Source organism: Malaclemys terrapin, chromosome 4, assembly GCF_027887155.1.
Source record: "Malaclemys terrapin pileata isolate rMalTer1 chromosome 4, rMalTer1.hap1, whole genome shotgun sequence".
Classification (NCBI taxonomy): domain Eukaryota; kingdom Metazoa; phylum Chordata; order Testudines; family Emydidae; genus Malaclemys; species Malaclemys terrapin.
In genome coordinates, this window is record NC_071508.1 from 116,765,520 (window position 1) to 116,778,824 (window position 13,305).

Here is a 13,305-nt window from a genome sequence, read left to right on the forward strand (position 1 = left end):
CCCCTGGAGTAAAAGTTAAAAGTTGACACCACCACAATCTTCTTCTTCTATGGCCACTTAGTGTGGGGTAAGGCAGGAGCTGCCCACCTGGTATGCTGGGTTTTGTAGATCATAGTCAAAGGTTCCTATCTCTCCCCATTCCTTGTATAGGGAGCCTATGCACCTAACCCAGGCTTTGGCTCGGAGAATAACAGAGTTCTCACTTTTTGTTTGGGTACAGCAAGTCAGACGCTTTATTTTCTCTCTATCAGTTGCATAGAGGGAGAGAGTTAAACAGGTCTCTCAACAGGTAAACAATTACAGCAAGCATTTATACCTTTTGTTACAGACAATAATGAGCAACAGCTGCATTTTGTTTATACATAGGTCATTCTGATATCTTGTTTTGCTCACTAATGTAGACTCTTAGTCTATATTTCATATTATCTACACATTATCTACACAAGGTCGCAACAACTTCTCACACAGTTCTTTCCCACTTGCCTCACACATTCCTCGCTTCTACAAATCTCGTGTTATTAGGGTTACAGATAGCCTAACTCTTGCTAATGAACTGTCATGCATTGCATCCCCTTCCTGTCAGTTCTTTCTCTGCTTTCACAACCCCCCCTTTTGTACTACTAGTACAACAAACATTTTCAAATCTCTATTTGCATTAAGTCTTGGAATTCAGATTCTACATCAGATGCTTCAACCTTAGGGGTTTTGATTGGATGTAATGACAATGCATGATGAGCATGGACATGAAAGGACATGGAACAGCGTTGTTTCAAGGATTTTCTAGGCGCCTGAAGATGTTAGCTACCGCGGTCCTCAGTGTCGCAATGCCTACGTCCCTTTGTGGGTCCAGGCGTAAGTATATAGGAGTGAAGGAATGCTCTCCCTTGTTTAATGCTTTGTTTCTCCATTAATTTATTGAGCATGTTGTGGGACTGCATTTCCCCCCTAGATATTATTGACCTTTCAGAGAGGCTTTGAGAAAAACCACTAGTTCAGTGTATTTGGGACACCGTATTATATTAACATCAAAATTGATGCTATTATTTATTAAAATCCTTCTTTTAAAACAAACCTTGTGGCAATGAGATATTAATGCACCAGCTAGCAGGGGCTATAGGACCTGACTGCAAATGCACGTCCATGTTTTTGGGAATAGCTGTGTTATCAGCTGAGACCTGTAGACTGATGTTAACAAAGGGGTGAGATGCAGACAAATGCAAATTGATTCTCAAATACCGGATACATTAAGAGGTAAAGAAAATAAATTGACTCCTGTTCTTAGAGTTTAGTAAACCTTTACTTGTAGGCACATGAATGAACCCAGTGGCTCTGGCCACGGTGAAAATGGGCATAAAATATCTGTATCCAAGAATGAGTTCACATTTTTAGGAGGAGTATCTATTGACTGGGATACTTATTAGTTAACTGGTGGGTGATGGGTGAAAAATGAAACAAATTAGGAATTTTTAACTGAATTGGTATTTCTGGATAATCAAAGAAAACTTTAGTGAAGATCTCCAGCATGTTCAAAACCTATAGGACCTATATCCACTCTACTCTCTTATCCCATGAAAAAGGAAAACAAAACAAAACAAAAATAAATTTTTGGTAACTTTATTAGTTACCCATCCAGTCTGTCTAATGCTTCTTGGCTACTAAAAGATGCATTTTTTGAAATAGTAATACTATGAATAATTTTGTGCTTCTATAAAGCTTTCCATCAGAACGCCACCAAGTGTTTTACAAACATAGATGTCTCAGAACACTCCTGTGGGATAGGGAAGTATTATTAACTTTATTCGACAGATGGAGAAACTGAGGCACAAACAAGTTGAATGACTTGCCCAAAGTCACACATTTAATCTTGGACAGAGCCAGGAATAAAACCCAGGAGTCATAGAATCTAGTCCTGTATTTTAATGACAAAACTATTCTTCCTCTCTAAAGTACAAGATCAATTTTATTTTTTATGAGCTACATACATATTTTATTCTACTTAATTGGAGATCTCTACCCTGGACATTTCAGATAGCTATTTTTTTGTGATTTAGTAGTTATAGGACTGAATTAGCTGAGCAAAAAATGTAAAGAAAGAAGCCACTTATAATTTATGGATCAGTACTATGCAAAATGATTCAGCTGTCCCTCCTAAAATGCAAAAAGTTCAATTTCCCTTCTTATTAAAGTAACTTTATGAATAACTGGGGAGTCACTACAATGTATACAAAACAGGACACTGATTTTCTCTTCTGTGGAAAGAATTGGTAGCTAAGAGTCTAAGTGCAATACCAATATCACCACAACTTCATTCTGTCCATTCCAAGACTCGGTATACCCAGACATCACTGTTAAAAGCAAAACATAACCATGTGATTCTTCCAAGGCTACCAGTTCATCTCCCATTTGCAATCTATTTGTCTCAGTTTCAGCCTAAAAGTCTAGTCTATCTTTCATCTTTTTGTCTCGGAGACACTAACGCAGTATTAATGAGACCTGTAAGATATGTGGCAATCTTAAGTCATTCAAGGACCTTTAAGGATATCTGGCTAAATTATCTTCCAGCGGCTAATTAGTTGTATCTCCATGAACATTTATTTTGTCACTGCAAATTGTTCCTTCATTTTGACTTTCCTGGTCATAGCACAGCCCTCATCACAGGACACATTCCTGCGGCACTGCAGCTTTCTAGACATAAAGACATGAAATTTCAGTCTTCTTTTTCCTTGTCTTTTTTATCCTCAAAAATGACAGTGCCTGCAAGTTAAAGCTCCCTGGGCAGGTCCCACACTGATCAAGTTTATTAGATAGCAATCAGTTAAAAAAAAAGGTAGTTTCTTAACACTTTCCAAAAGATTATTTATATACTGTGCGCTTTCCATTTTTTATAAGTGGATATTCTTTTTAGAATCAATCTTCCCCATATCATTTTTTCAGGGCTTTAAAACCCAGCTATATGTGAAAACACATTATTATTTCAACTCTTTGGCATACCAGAGGCCTCATTTTTTCACCTCTCAGAGAATTTTTTCCCTTCCTCAGAGGCAGGCAAATATATAAGCCTTTTAAAATGCAAATATTGATATTTAAAATAATAGAGTCTTTTGTGTAATAGAAATGCAAGGTCTGAAAGGAAACTGAAATTCACAACTTTGGAAGCTCTGTCAGTAGGAGTGTGTGATTGATATAAACCAGGGTTACAAGAGGAAACAGAAATGGGTCAGAGAAACTGTGAGGACTTTCTATTTTTTTTTTGTCTATAGCATTCTTGGCTGGTGAAGATAAATAAAGCTGATGTTCAACTGGCTGCCCATACATTTGATGTCACTAAGCTCTGTGCTTTCTTATCCAAGCATCCTTTATTCAGTATTTTTATTCAATGAGTGAAGTGATTCTTACATGCACAATTTATAAAGTGCTTTGGGATCCTTTGGGATAAAAGGCACCATAGACATGTAAGATGGTGATGCAAGATAGCCATTGTATTTTACTACAGTGCCAACATTCTTTTATTATTCCTGAGCCTTACACTGACCAGTGCTTTATCCATGTTGGTTGTTTTAAAATGTCTTTCATTTTCTCCATCCGTCCCATAAAAAGAACTTCACAGTCAGCCATCTCTTTTCAAGCGAAGAGCCAACATGCTTTTTTTTGTTGACAACAACTGTGTCCTCATCTTGGTACTGATATTTAACATTGATACACAGCAAACAAGAAACTCAATGCAAATAGCTAATTTATCAACCAATTCTTGGTCAGAACAATCTTCCTTATATCATTTCTAATTGGTTTCCTAATTTTAGTCTTTGTTTCATGATGTTGATGGTGCAGTGGCATAAGGGCCATCAGTGCTGTGTGACATTATTATGATGGATGGGTAACTAAGACTTTGTAAATGATGTAAACCTCCCAACCATATTAAGAAGCCGAACTCAAAGGTTTATTGCCGAAGATCCATAGTGTGTCTAGACCTAGCAAAGTAATAAAGAACTGCAGAGAATGAAAATTAACCCAATTGGAGTTCAACTTGCAGCAAACACATATTAAATTGGGATGAATCACTACTGTTGAAATAAATGGAAAGAACATGGAATAATCCAAAAACTCCAATTTACTGTTTAGCTATTCAGCATTTGAAGTCAATTCAGCACGGGGGGAGTGTGCATTAGAGTGGCAACTGATTCATGCTCTGAAAGGGTGCAGCAGCACACACTCCTCCCTGGGTCAGCTTCAGACTGAGAGCCAAGGCCTCATCCTCCTTTGGAAAAGGGCTGTGATTCTCACCCACTTTGATCTGTATGGGCCAGTTCCTCCCCTCGTAGAAATCAGAATAGTTTCATTAAAATCAGTGGCGCTATGCCACCTCACGCCAGCTTAGAACCTGCTCCCACCCTAAGGAGTGCAAGGGCTGGGATTATGGCTGCCCATTGGGAAAAATGTAGAAAAGCTCCCTGAGCCCTCCCGCATCTAATGCACCCATGCAGGGCCTCACACAATCCGTCCCTTACAGATAAAGGATATGGACACTGTACAGGGCCTGTTCCAAAGTCGATTGAAGTGAATGGAGAGACTTCAACAGGCTTTGGATCAAGCCCATATCCATACAGCTGGGTCACTAACCTCTTGAGCTACCCTTGCTTGGTGATTATTCTCTTACCACCAGAACTCTTGATTGTGTAACCTCATAGTTCACAGTTGCCTCTCTTTCACCTCTCTTCTTTCCATTTCTGACTCTCTCCCCTCTCTCCTTTCCTCTGTTATCTAACACATTGCTATAAACCAGAGAGAGATGCTCAGCAGCTTCTCTCCCTGATATATATACACACAGAGATATAGATATGTATATACACACACATTTAATTTTCATCTTTCAGTCACTGGCAGTGTGCAAACAATATGAATGAATATCTTCTAGCTGTAATTCTGAATTGGAAAGAGGATGCTAACCTGTATTAGGTAAGTGTCATGAGATCTCCTGGAAATGAGCTCCGGAAGACACAGACAGCAAGTTTTACATTACATTTCACAGCACGAGATGGAGTTTTAATCTCTCAATCTGAAATATCCAAATGACCCTGGGATGCTCATTTTAGATTAAAGCAGTAATGATCCTATTTCCCCACAGCAGTGATGTTCCATTCTTCACCACGGGCAGCCTTAAAGGGGCCATGGTTAATATTTAAGGAAATTTAGAAAGGTAGGCTGGTACTGCCAGATAAACACATTTAATGAAGTGGGATTAGTGTAGATGCTAGGGCTCTAATCAACTGTAAGATTAGCAGCAGCAAAACAATTTTTTCTTGTGGCCTCTTTGGCCAGTGTTCCCTGAATCCAGCTGGAGAAAGGAGATGCAGAATTCATCACTGGCTCAAAAGTCAGACTGCTGAGATATGTTGGCACCTGGATGTCAAAATATCATCTGAAACTTGATAAGTGAGGGGAGAAGAGGATGCATGCATGTGAGAATTGAACGGAAGCATCTTTTTCATATCACAATGGGCCAAAGTCTTGAAAGCTACTGGAGCACTTGCTACTCACATCTCAGCCAAATGGAGTTCTGCCCACTTATACCAGACCCAAATATGACCTGAAGAGTCTATGAGATTGAGATAGATGTGATCCTGATCTTATCCCGCTCAGGTCAATGAGCTAACTTCCATTAGTTCAATGACAGAGGATCAAGCCCTTAGGTAGGGCATCATGAGATCTTTGCAATTAAATCCGAAATGCTGGAAGCAGGAGACTTTTTCATTACATTTCAATTTCATGGAATTGAGCAATCTGACAGTAAACGCCTATGAAATGGACTTGTCGACTAAAAAAAAAGAAAAAAAGAGAAAATGTTGGTATATAATTGGCCCATTTTCACCCAAAATGATAAGATTTTCAAGCAAAAACTTTCATAAGAAATATTGAGGTTTTTGATACAAAAACTGCTATTTCATAAAACGTTCACAAATATGGAGCCATGAAAATATGAATGTTTTATTTTGGTGGGCAACAGTATGAAGAAATGTTTTCTAGTTTTGCAGAGGTGTAATTTTCAGTGTGGTGCAGTGTGACTCACTGAATTGCTCACCTGGGGGCTGTGGCATAGATACAGCCCAAAGAGCACATGGGAACATTTAATAAGACTACAAAATAGGTGACAGGGATGCCCTTTGAAATACAGAAAATGTGTTATTCTGGCACACTCCAGATTAGTTTAGTTGAACTCCTTACAGTAGAACCTCAGAGTTACAAACACCTGGGGAATGGAGGTTGTTCGTAACTTTGAAATGTTCGTAACTCTGAACAAAACGTTATGGTTGTTCTTTCAAAAATTTACAACTGAACATTGACATAACACAGCTTTGAAACTTTACTATGCAGAAGAAAAATGCTATTTTTAACCATCTTAATTTAAATGAAACAAATGCAGAAACAGTTTCCTTACCTTGTCAAATCTTTTTTTAACCTTGCCCTTTATTTTTTTAGTGGTTTATGTTTAACACAGTACTGTACTGTATTTCCTTTTTTTGTTTGTTTTTTGGTTTTGGTCTCTGCTGCTGCCTGATTGCATACTTCCAAATAAGGTGTGGTTGACTGGTCAGTTTTGTAACTCTGATGTTCATATCTCTGAGGTTCTACTGTATTTAAGGAACCCAAGAGTTCACAGATGTGGCCCCCAGTGTTATTCAGATAAGAGGTCATACTAAACCAACCTAGAGTCAGAATCATAATGATCATGCCTAGCGATGGCCAATGGAGAATTGCCCCAGGCAAGAGAGCTGTCCATCAGTGCAGTTGCATCCTGTACCAGCTGGCTTCCTATCCCAGCATAAGGAAAGGGAGGGTCCAGGTTGCATGTGTTCTGGGAGCAGGATCAGTGCAGAAAAGAGTTTTGCTATGTTCATATCTTCATTGGTGTGAGACCCCACCAGGGTCCTTGGAGTTTACACAAGTGGTATTAGTCAGAGTTGCTCCTGTGCAGGGCTGGGTGGCTGAGGATTAGGGAACTATCATCAGCTCCATGCACCCTATGCCTCACACTTTACTTTCTAGCCCTCTTGAATATTGTATGGAAGTTCCTGTAGCATCCATCAAGGAGGATCTTAATAAACCAGAGGATTAGCTCCCAAAGAAAGTTTGATCTCGTAAACAGTTTTTTCCCCTCTAGAATAAACTTGCATGTCACAGCATTATGCTGTTTATGTCATGGGACCTCATGATAGTTCATTGGCAGGTCATGATGCGATGACGCAGCATCATCTTGTTGTGCTGCATGTCACCACAATTAGAACACATCATTATGCTACTGAGACACAATATTGCTGTTGTGAATATACTGCATGGGTCCCAAAAAGTTATTTAATATTCTTCGACAAAACAGGGTAGATGGTAACCTGTGAATCTTAGGCCTGGTCTACACTATGACTTTAAATCGGATTTAGCAGCGTTAATTCGAATTAACCCTGCACCCGTACCACAACGACGCCATTTAATTCGAATTAAAGGGCTCATTAAATCGATTTCTGTACTCCACCCCGACGAGCGGAGTAGCGCCAAAATCGATTTTAGTATTTCGATTTAGGGTTAGTGTGGCCGCAATGCGATGTTATTGGCCTCCGGGAGCTATCCCACAGTGCACCATTGTGACCGCTCTGGACGGCAATCTGAACTCGGATGCACTGGCCAGGTAGGCAGGAAAAGCCCCGGGAACATTTGAATTTCATTTCCTGTTTGCCCAGCGTGGAGAGCACAGGTGACCACAGATAGCTCATCAGCACAGGTAGCCATGCAGGCCGATAATCGAAAAAGAGCACCAGCATGGAGCACACGGGAGGTACTGGATCTGATTGCTATATGGGGAGAGGATTCAGTGCTAGCAGAACTTCATTCTAAAAGACGAAATGCCAAAACTTTTGAAAAAATCTCTAAGGGCATGATGGAGAGAGGCCATAATAGGGACTCAGATCAGTGCCGCGTGAAAGTCAAGGAGCTCAGACAAGCCTATCAAAAAACAAAGGAGGCAAACGGTCGCTCCGGGTCAGAGCCGCGGACATGCCGCTTCTACGCCGAGCTGCATGCAATTCTAGGGGGGGCTGCCACCACTACCCCACCTGTGACCGTGGATTCCGGGTCAGGGATAGTCTCATCAGCTACACCTGAGGATTCTGCGGACGGGGAAAAGGAGGAGGAGGAGGAGGAGTTGCAGAGAGCACCCAGCACTCCGTTCTCCCCAACAGCCAGGATCTTTTTCTCAGCCTGACTGAAGTACCCTCCCAACCCTCCCAAGCCAGTATCCAAGACCATGACCCCATGGAAGGGACCTCAGGTGAGTTTACCTTTTAAAATATAAAACTTGTTTTAAAAGCAAGCATTTTTAATGATTACTTTGCCCTGAGGACTTGGGATGCATTCGCGGCCAGTACAGCTACTGGAAAAGTCTGTTAACATGTCTGGGGATGGAGCGGAAATCCTCCAGGAACATCTCCATGAAGCTCTCCTGGAGGTACTCCAAAAGCCTTGCCACAAGGTTTCTGGGCAGTGCAGCCTTATTCCGTCCTCCATGGTAGACACTTGACCACGCCATGCCTGCAGCAAGTAATCTGGTATCATTGCCTGACAAAGCCTGGCAGCGTATGGTCCCGGTGTTTGCTGGCATTCAAGCAACATCCGTTCTTTATCTTGCTGTGTGATCCTCAGGAGAGTGATATTGCTCATGGTAACCTGGTTGAAATATGGGAACTTAATTAAGGGGACAGAGGTGGCCGTTCCTACTGGGCTGTTTGCCTGTGGCTGAAAAGAAATCCTTCCCTGCAGTTAGCCAAGCGCGAGGGGGTGGGGGGTAATTGGCCCTGAGCTTTTCGCGTTTGGCTAGCAGGGATCTTCCCTGATACCTGCCAGGAGGTGGGGGGAGGGATAAAGCGATCATCCCAGAGAATTCATGGCCGGAGGGGAGAGCGGGGGGGTTAGTTTGGTTTCTGCAGGGATCTTCCCTGATACCTGCCACGCGGTGGGGGGAGGGGTACAGCGATCATCCCAGAGAATTCATGGCCGGAGGAGGGAGCGGGGGGGTTAGTTTGGTTTCTGCAGGGATCTTCCCTGATACCTTCCACGCGGTGGGGGGAGGGATAAAGCGATCATCCCAGAAAATTGGATGGGGGGGGTTAGTTTGTTTTCTGCTGCTGAAGGTAACAGGAAAACCGCAGCAGTCAACGGGCTTTGCTTGGTATGTGGGAAAGGAGGGCGCAGAAGCCGAAAGACAGTGGCTTACCATGGCTTACCATGGCTGCATGCAAGCTGAATTCTATTGCCCGGACCTGCGTCTGTGATCTCTAACACTAAAGCCACAGGCACTCAATATTAAGATGGAAATTGCGACCTTGTACTGAAATCACATGTGCTATGTACTGTGAATAGTGTTTTTCACCAAGAAAGAGTATAAGCATTGTTCTGTAAAATGTATCATTTTAAAAACTTCTCTCCTTTTTCTCAACCCTCCCTCCAGCAGCTGCAAATTTATCAAGCCTCCCTCCTCCGTCACGAAGGCTATCTCAGATAAGGTGGCATAGAAAGAGGACAAGAGATGACATGTTCACTGAAATAATGGAATGCACCCGAAATCCAAGAGCTCATTTGAATGAGGGGAAGGACACTGTAACTAAATTTAGGAAAGATGCCAGTGAACACGAGGTCCTGAGGGACGCTCGAGATGAGAGGTGGCAGGCTGCAACACTGGGGCTACTGCGTGAGCAAATGGACATGCTCCGGCGTCTGGTGGAGCTTCAGGAACGGCAGCAGGATGACAGAGTGCCACTACAGCCCCTGTATAACCTCCCTCCCCCATCACCATGTTTCATATCCTCCTCACCCAGACGTGTAAGAACGCGGGGGGGGGGGGGGCGCGGATAGGCTACGTGCACCTTCCCACTCCACCCCAGTGGACAGCCCAACCAAAGGGCTGTCATTACATTGAATTTGTTCAGTGGCCTTTTACTTCCCTCCTATCCTCCTCCCAAACCTCACCCAGATTACCTTGTTGGTTCTCTCCCTATGTTTATTATCAGTGAATAAAGAATACATGATTTTTAAATGATATTGACTTTATTACGTTTGAAAGAAAGCTGGGGGAACGGGGAGGGTGGGTTCCTTACAGAGAATGAATGAGTCAATAAAGGGGGCGGGTTTTCATGAAGGAGAAACAAACAGAAATTTCACACTGTAGCCTGGCCAGTCATGAAACTGGTTTTCAAAGCCTCTCTAATGCACAGCGCTTCCTGGTGTGCTCTTCTAATCGCCCTGGTGTCTGGCTGCGCGTAATCAGCAGCCAGGCGATTTGCCTCAGCCTCCCACCCCGCCATAAAGGTCTCCCCCTTACTTTCACATAGCTTGTGGAGCATACAGCAAGCAGAAATAACAATGGGGAGATTTCTTTGGCTGAGGTCAGAGCGAGTCAATAGCGATCTCCAGCGACCTTTTAAACGGCCAAATGCACATTCTACAACCATTCTGCACTTGCCAAGATAGGGATGAGGGTTCCATCTATCGCCCCACCACAGTTAGGGAATCCCATTGCAGCAAAGCCATCCACTATGACCTGCACATCTCCCAGAGTCACTAGCTTTTGTAGCAGCACCTCAGTGATTGCTTTGGCTACTTGCATCACAGCAGCACCCACAGTAGATTTGCCCGAATTGATTCCCGACTGACCGGTAGCTGTCTGGCGTTGCAAGCTTCCACAGGGCTATCGCCACTCGCTTCTCAACTGTGAGGGCTGCTCTCATCTTCGTATTCTGGCGCTTCAGGGCAGGGGAAAGCAAGTCACAAAGTTCCAAGAAAGTGCCCTTACACATGCGAAAGTTTCGCAGCCACTGGGAATCGTCCCACACCTGCAACACTATGCGGTCCCACCAGTCTGTGCTTGTTTCCCGGGCCCAGAATCGGCGTTCCACAGCTATAACCTGCCCCATTAACAGCATGATCTCCAAAGCACCAGGTACCGCGGTTCGATAGAATTCCATGTCCATATCCTCATCGCTGTCCTCGCCGCGCTGCCGTAGCCTGCTCCTCGCCGCCTGATTTTCCAGGTTCTTGTTCAGCATAAACTGCACGATAAGGTGCGAGGTATTTACAATGTTCATGACTGCTGTCTTGAGCTGAGCGGGCTCCATGCTTGCCATGGTATGGCGTCTGCACTGTTCACCCAGGAAAAAGGCGCGAAACGCCGTTGTTTGCCATTGCTTCCTGGAGAGGGGGGAGGATATACCCAGAACCACCCGCGACAATGTTTTTAGCCCCATCAGGCATTGCAATCTCAACCCAGAATTCCAATGGGCGGAGGAGACTGCGGGAACTATGGGATAGCTATGGGAAAGCTACCCACAGTGCAACGCTCCGGAAATCGACACTAGCCCTGGTACATGGACGCACACCGCCGAATTAATGTGCTTAGTGTGGTTGCATACAATCGAATTTATACAACCTGTTTTCCAAATTCGAATTATATAAATTCGGATTAATCCCGTAGTGTAGACATACCCTTAGGCTTTGTCTACACTGGTAAGTTTTGTGCAGCAAGTGGCAGTGTAAACAGCACATTGTCGGCAGGAGCGCTCTCCTGTCGACAACGTGAATCCCGCTCGTGAGGAGTAGAAGTATTTTGTCTGCAAAAGTGTTTGCAAAAACAGTGTTTACACTGCCCGACTTTTAGCAACACAGCCATGTCAACACGGCTGTGTCGCTAAAAGCTGGGTGGTGTAGACAACACCCTAAATAACATGTTAGAGAGACAAGGTGGGTGAGGTAATATCTTTTATTGCACTAACTTCTACTGGTGAGAGAGACAAGCTTTAGAGCTACACAAAGCTCTTCTTCAGGTCTGGGAAAGGTACTGCCAGCCTGAAAGCAAAATGCAAGGTGGAACAGATTGTTTAGCATAAGTAGTTAGCACATACTGTAAGGCACCCTGTAAGGTAGAGTGGCCTGTTAACACCTTGGATATTCCCTTACAATATGTGCTTACTACTTATGCTAAACAATCTGTTCCACCTTGCATTTTGCTGTCAAACTGAGAGTACCCTCCCAGACCTAGCAGCTCTGTGTGGCTTGAAAGCTTGTCTCTCTCACCAACAGAAGTTGGTCTAATAAAAGATATTACCTCACCCTAATATCCTGGGACCCACATGGCTACAAGTGCATTAAATAACATGTGGCACTCTTCCCTATCTGAATTTATGTGTGCTGCCTCCAAAACGCTGGAAGTGACTCCCTGTAGTGCAGTCTCCCTGTGAGCATTGTGATAATCTAGACTCCAGTCATCCAGTCTCCTCCAATTGTCTGGTACACAAGCCTGGAGGCAAACATTGAAGGTACTCCAAGCAATAGACTTTTCAGGCTCTAGTCATTGGTGGGATCCTATAAACACTTGCACGTTTTGAATAACAGAATGATTTTATGAGGGCTTTCAGAAGAGACAAAGACCCTAGGAACAATCTCTTTGAGATTTACAGACACAATTAAACCAACAGTTCCTAACTCAGCCCCTCTAGGGGCAGTCAGGCCCAGGAATATAAAGCTAACCACATCTCACTGTAACCTTTACACACCCTCTTCCTGCCTGTGGCCACTGAGCTGTCTCCTCCTGCTGCAGCAACTGTTGGCTCTCTGTCAGTAACAGTGTGTGCTTCTGCCTGGCTCCCAGCTTGCCAGTCTCCACTTTGCTTGCTGTCTGGCCTTCACATTCCCTCTGCAGCCAGCTCCCAGGCGGCTGCCTCCCTGCAGCGCCAACTCTCAAGCTTCTGCAGGCTCTCTCCTGACTAGCCTGGTTGTCTCTGACCCCACCTTCCTTTTTATGTACCCTAAAGATTATGTTGCCCTCTACTGGCAGGATAGTGAGCTGCGTAACACAGTGCCCTCTGCTGACTAGATCCTTTCCCTTCAGCTTAGCTGAGGTGCAGGGAAGGTAACAGGTTCATTACAATAATTGCAGCCCCACCCGCTTTGGGAGTTTAAGACTAGAAGCAAGGTATGATATGGATTTGCAAACTAGGTGGGGGGGGAGGCTGGAGGAACAACTCAAAGAGAACTATATTTATTCTCCATATGGTCTCCAAAGAAGTTCAGTTCACATTATTTTCAGTGAGACGGAAGAGGTACTGTAGGTTTACAAAACACATTATTATTTGTGATTGGTTCACTGCATGCCCACTTCCAACTCTCAGTTCTGCACACCTATGCCTCATTGTCTTCCCCTGGCATGCTTGAATCATTGCAGTAATCAGCAAGAATATTGCTGGTGAGATGTATTATTAAGAGGAAGTCCAA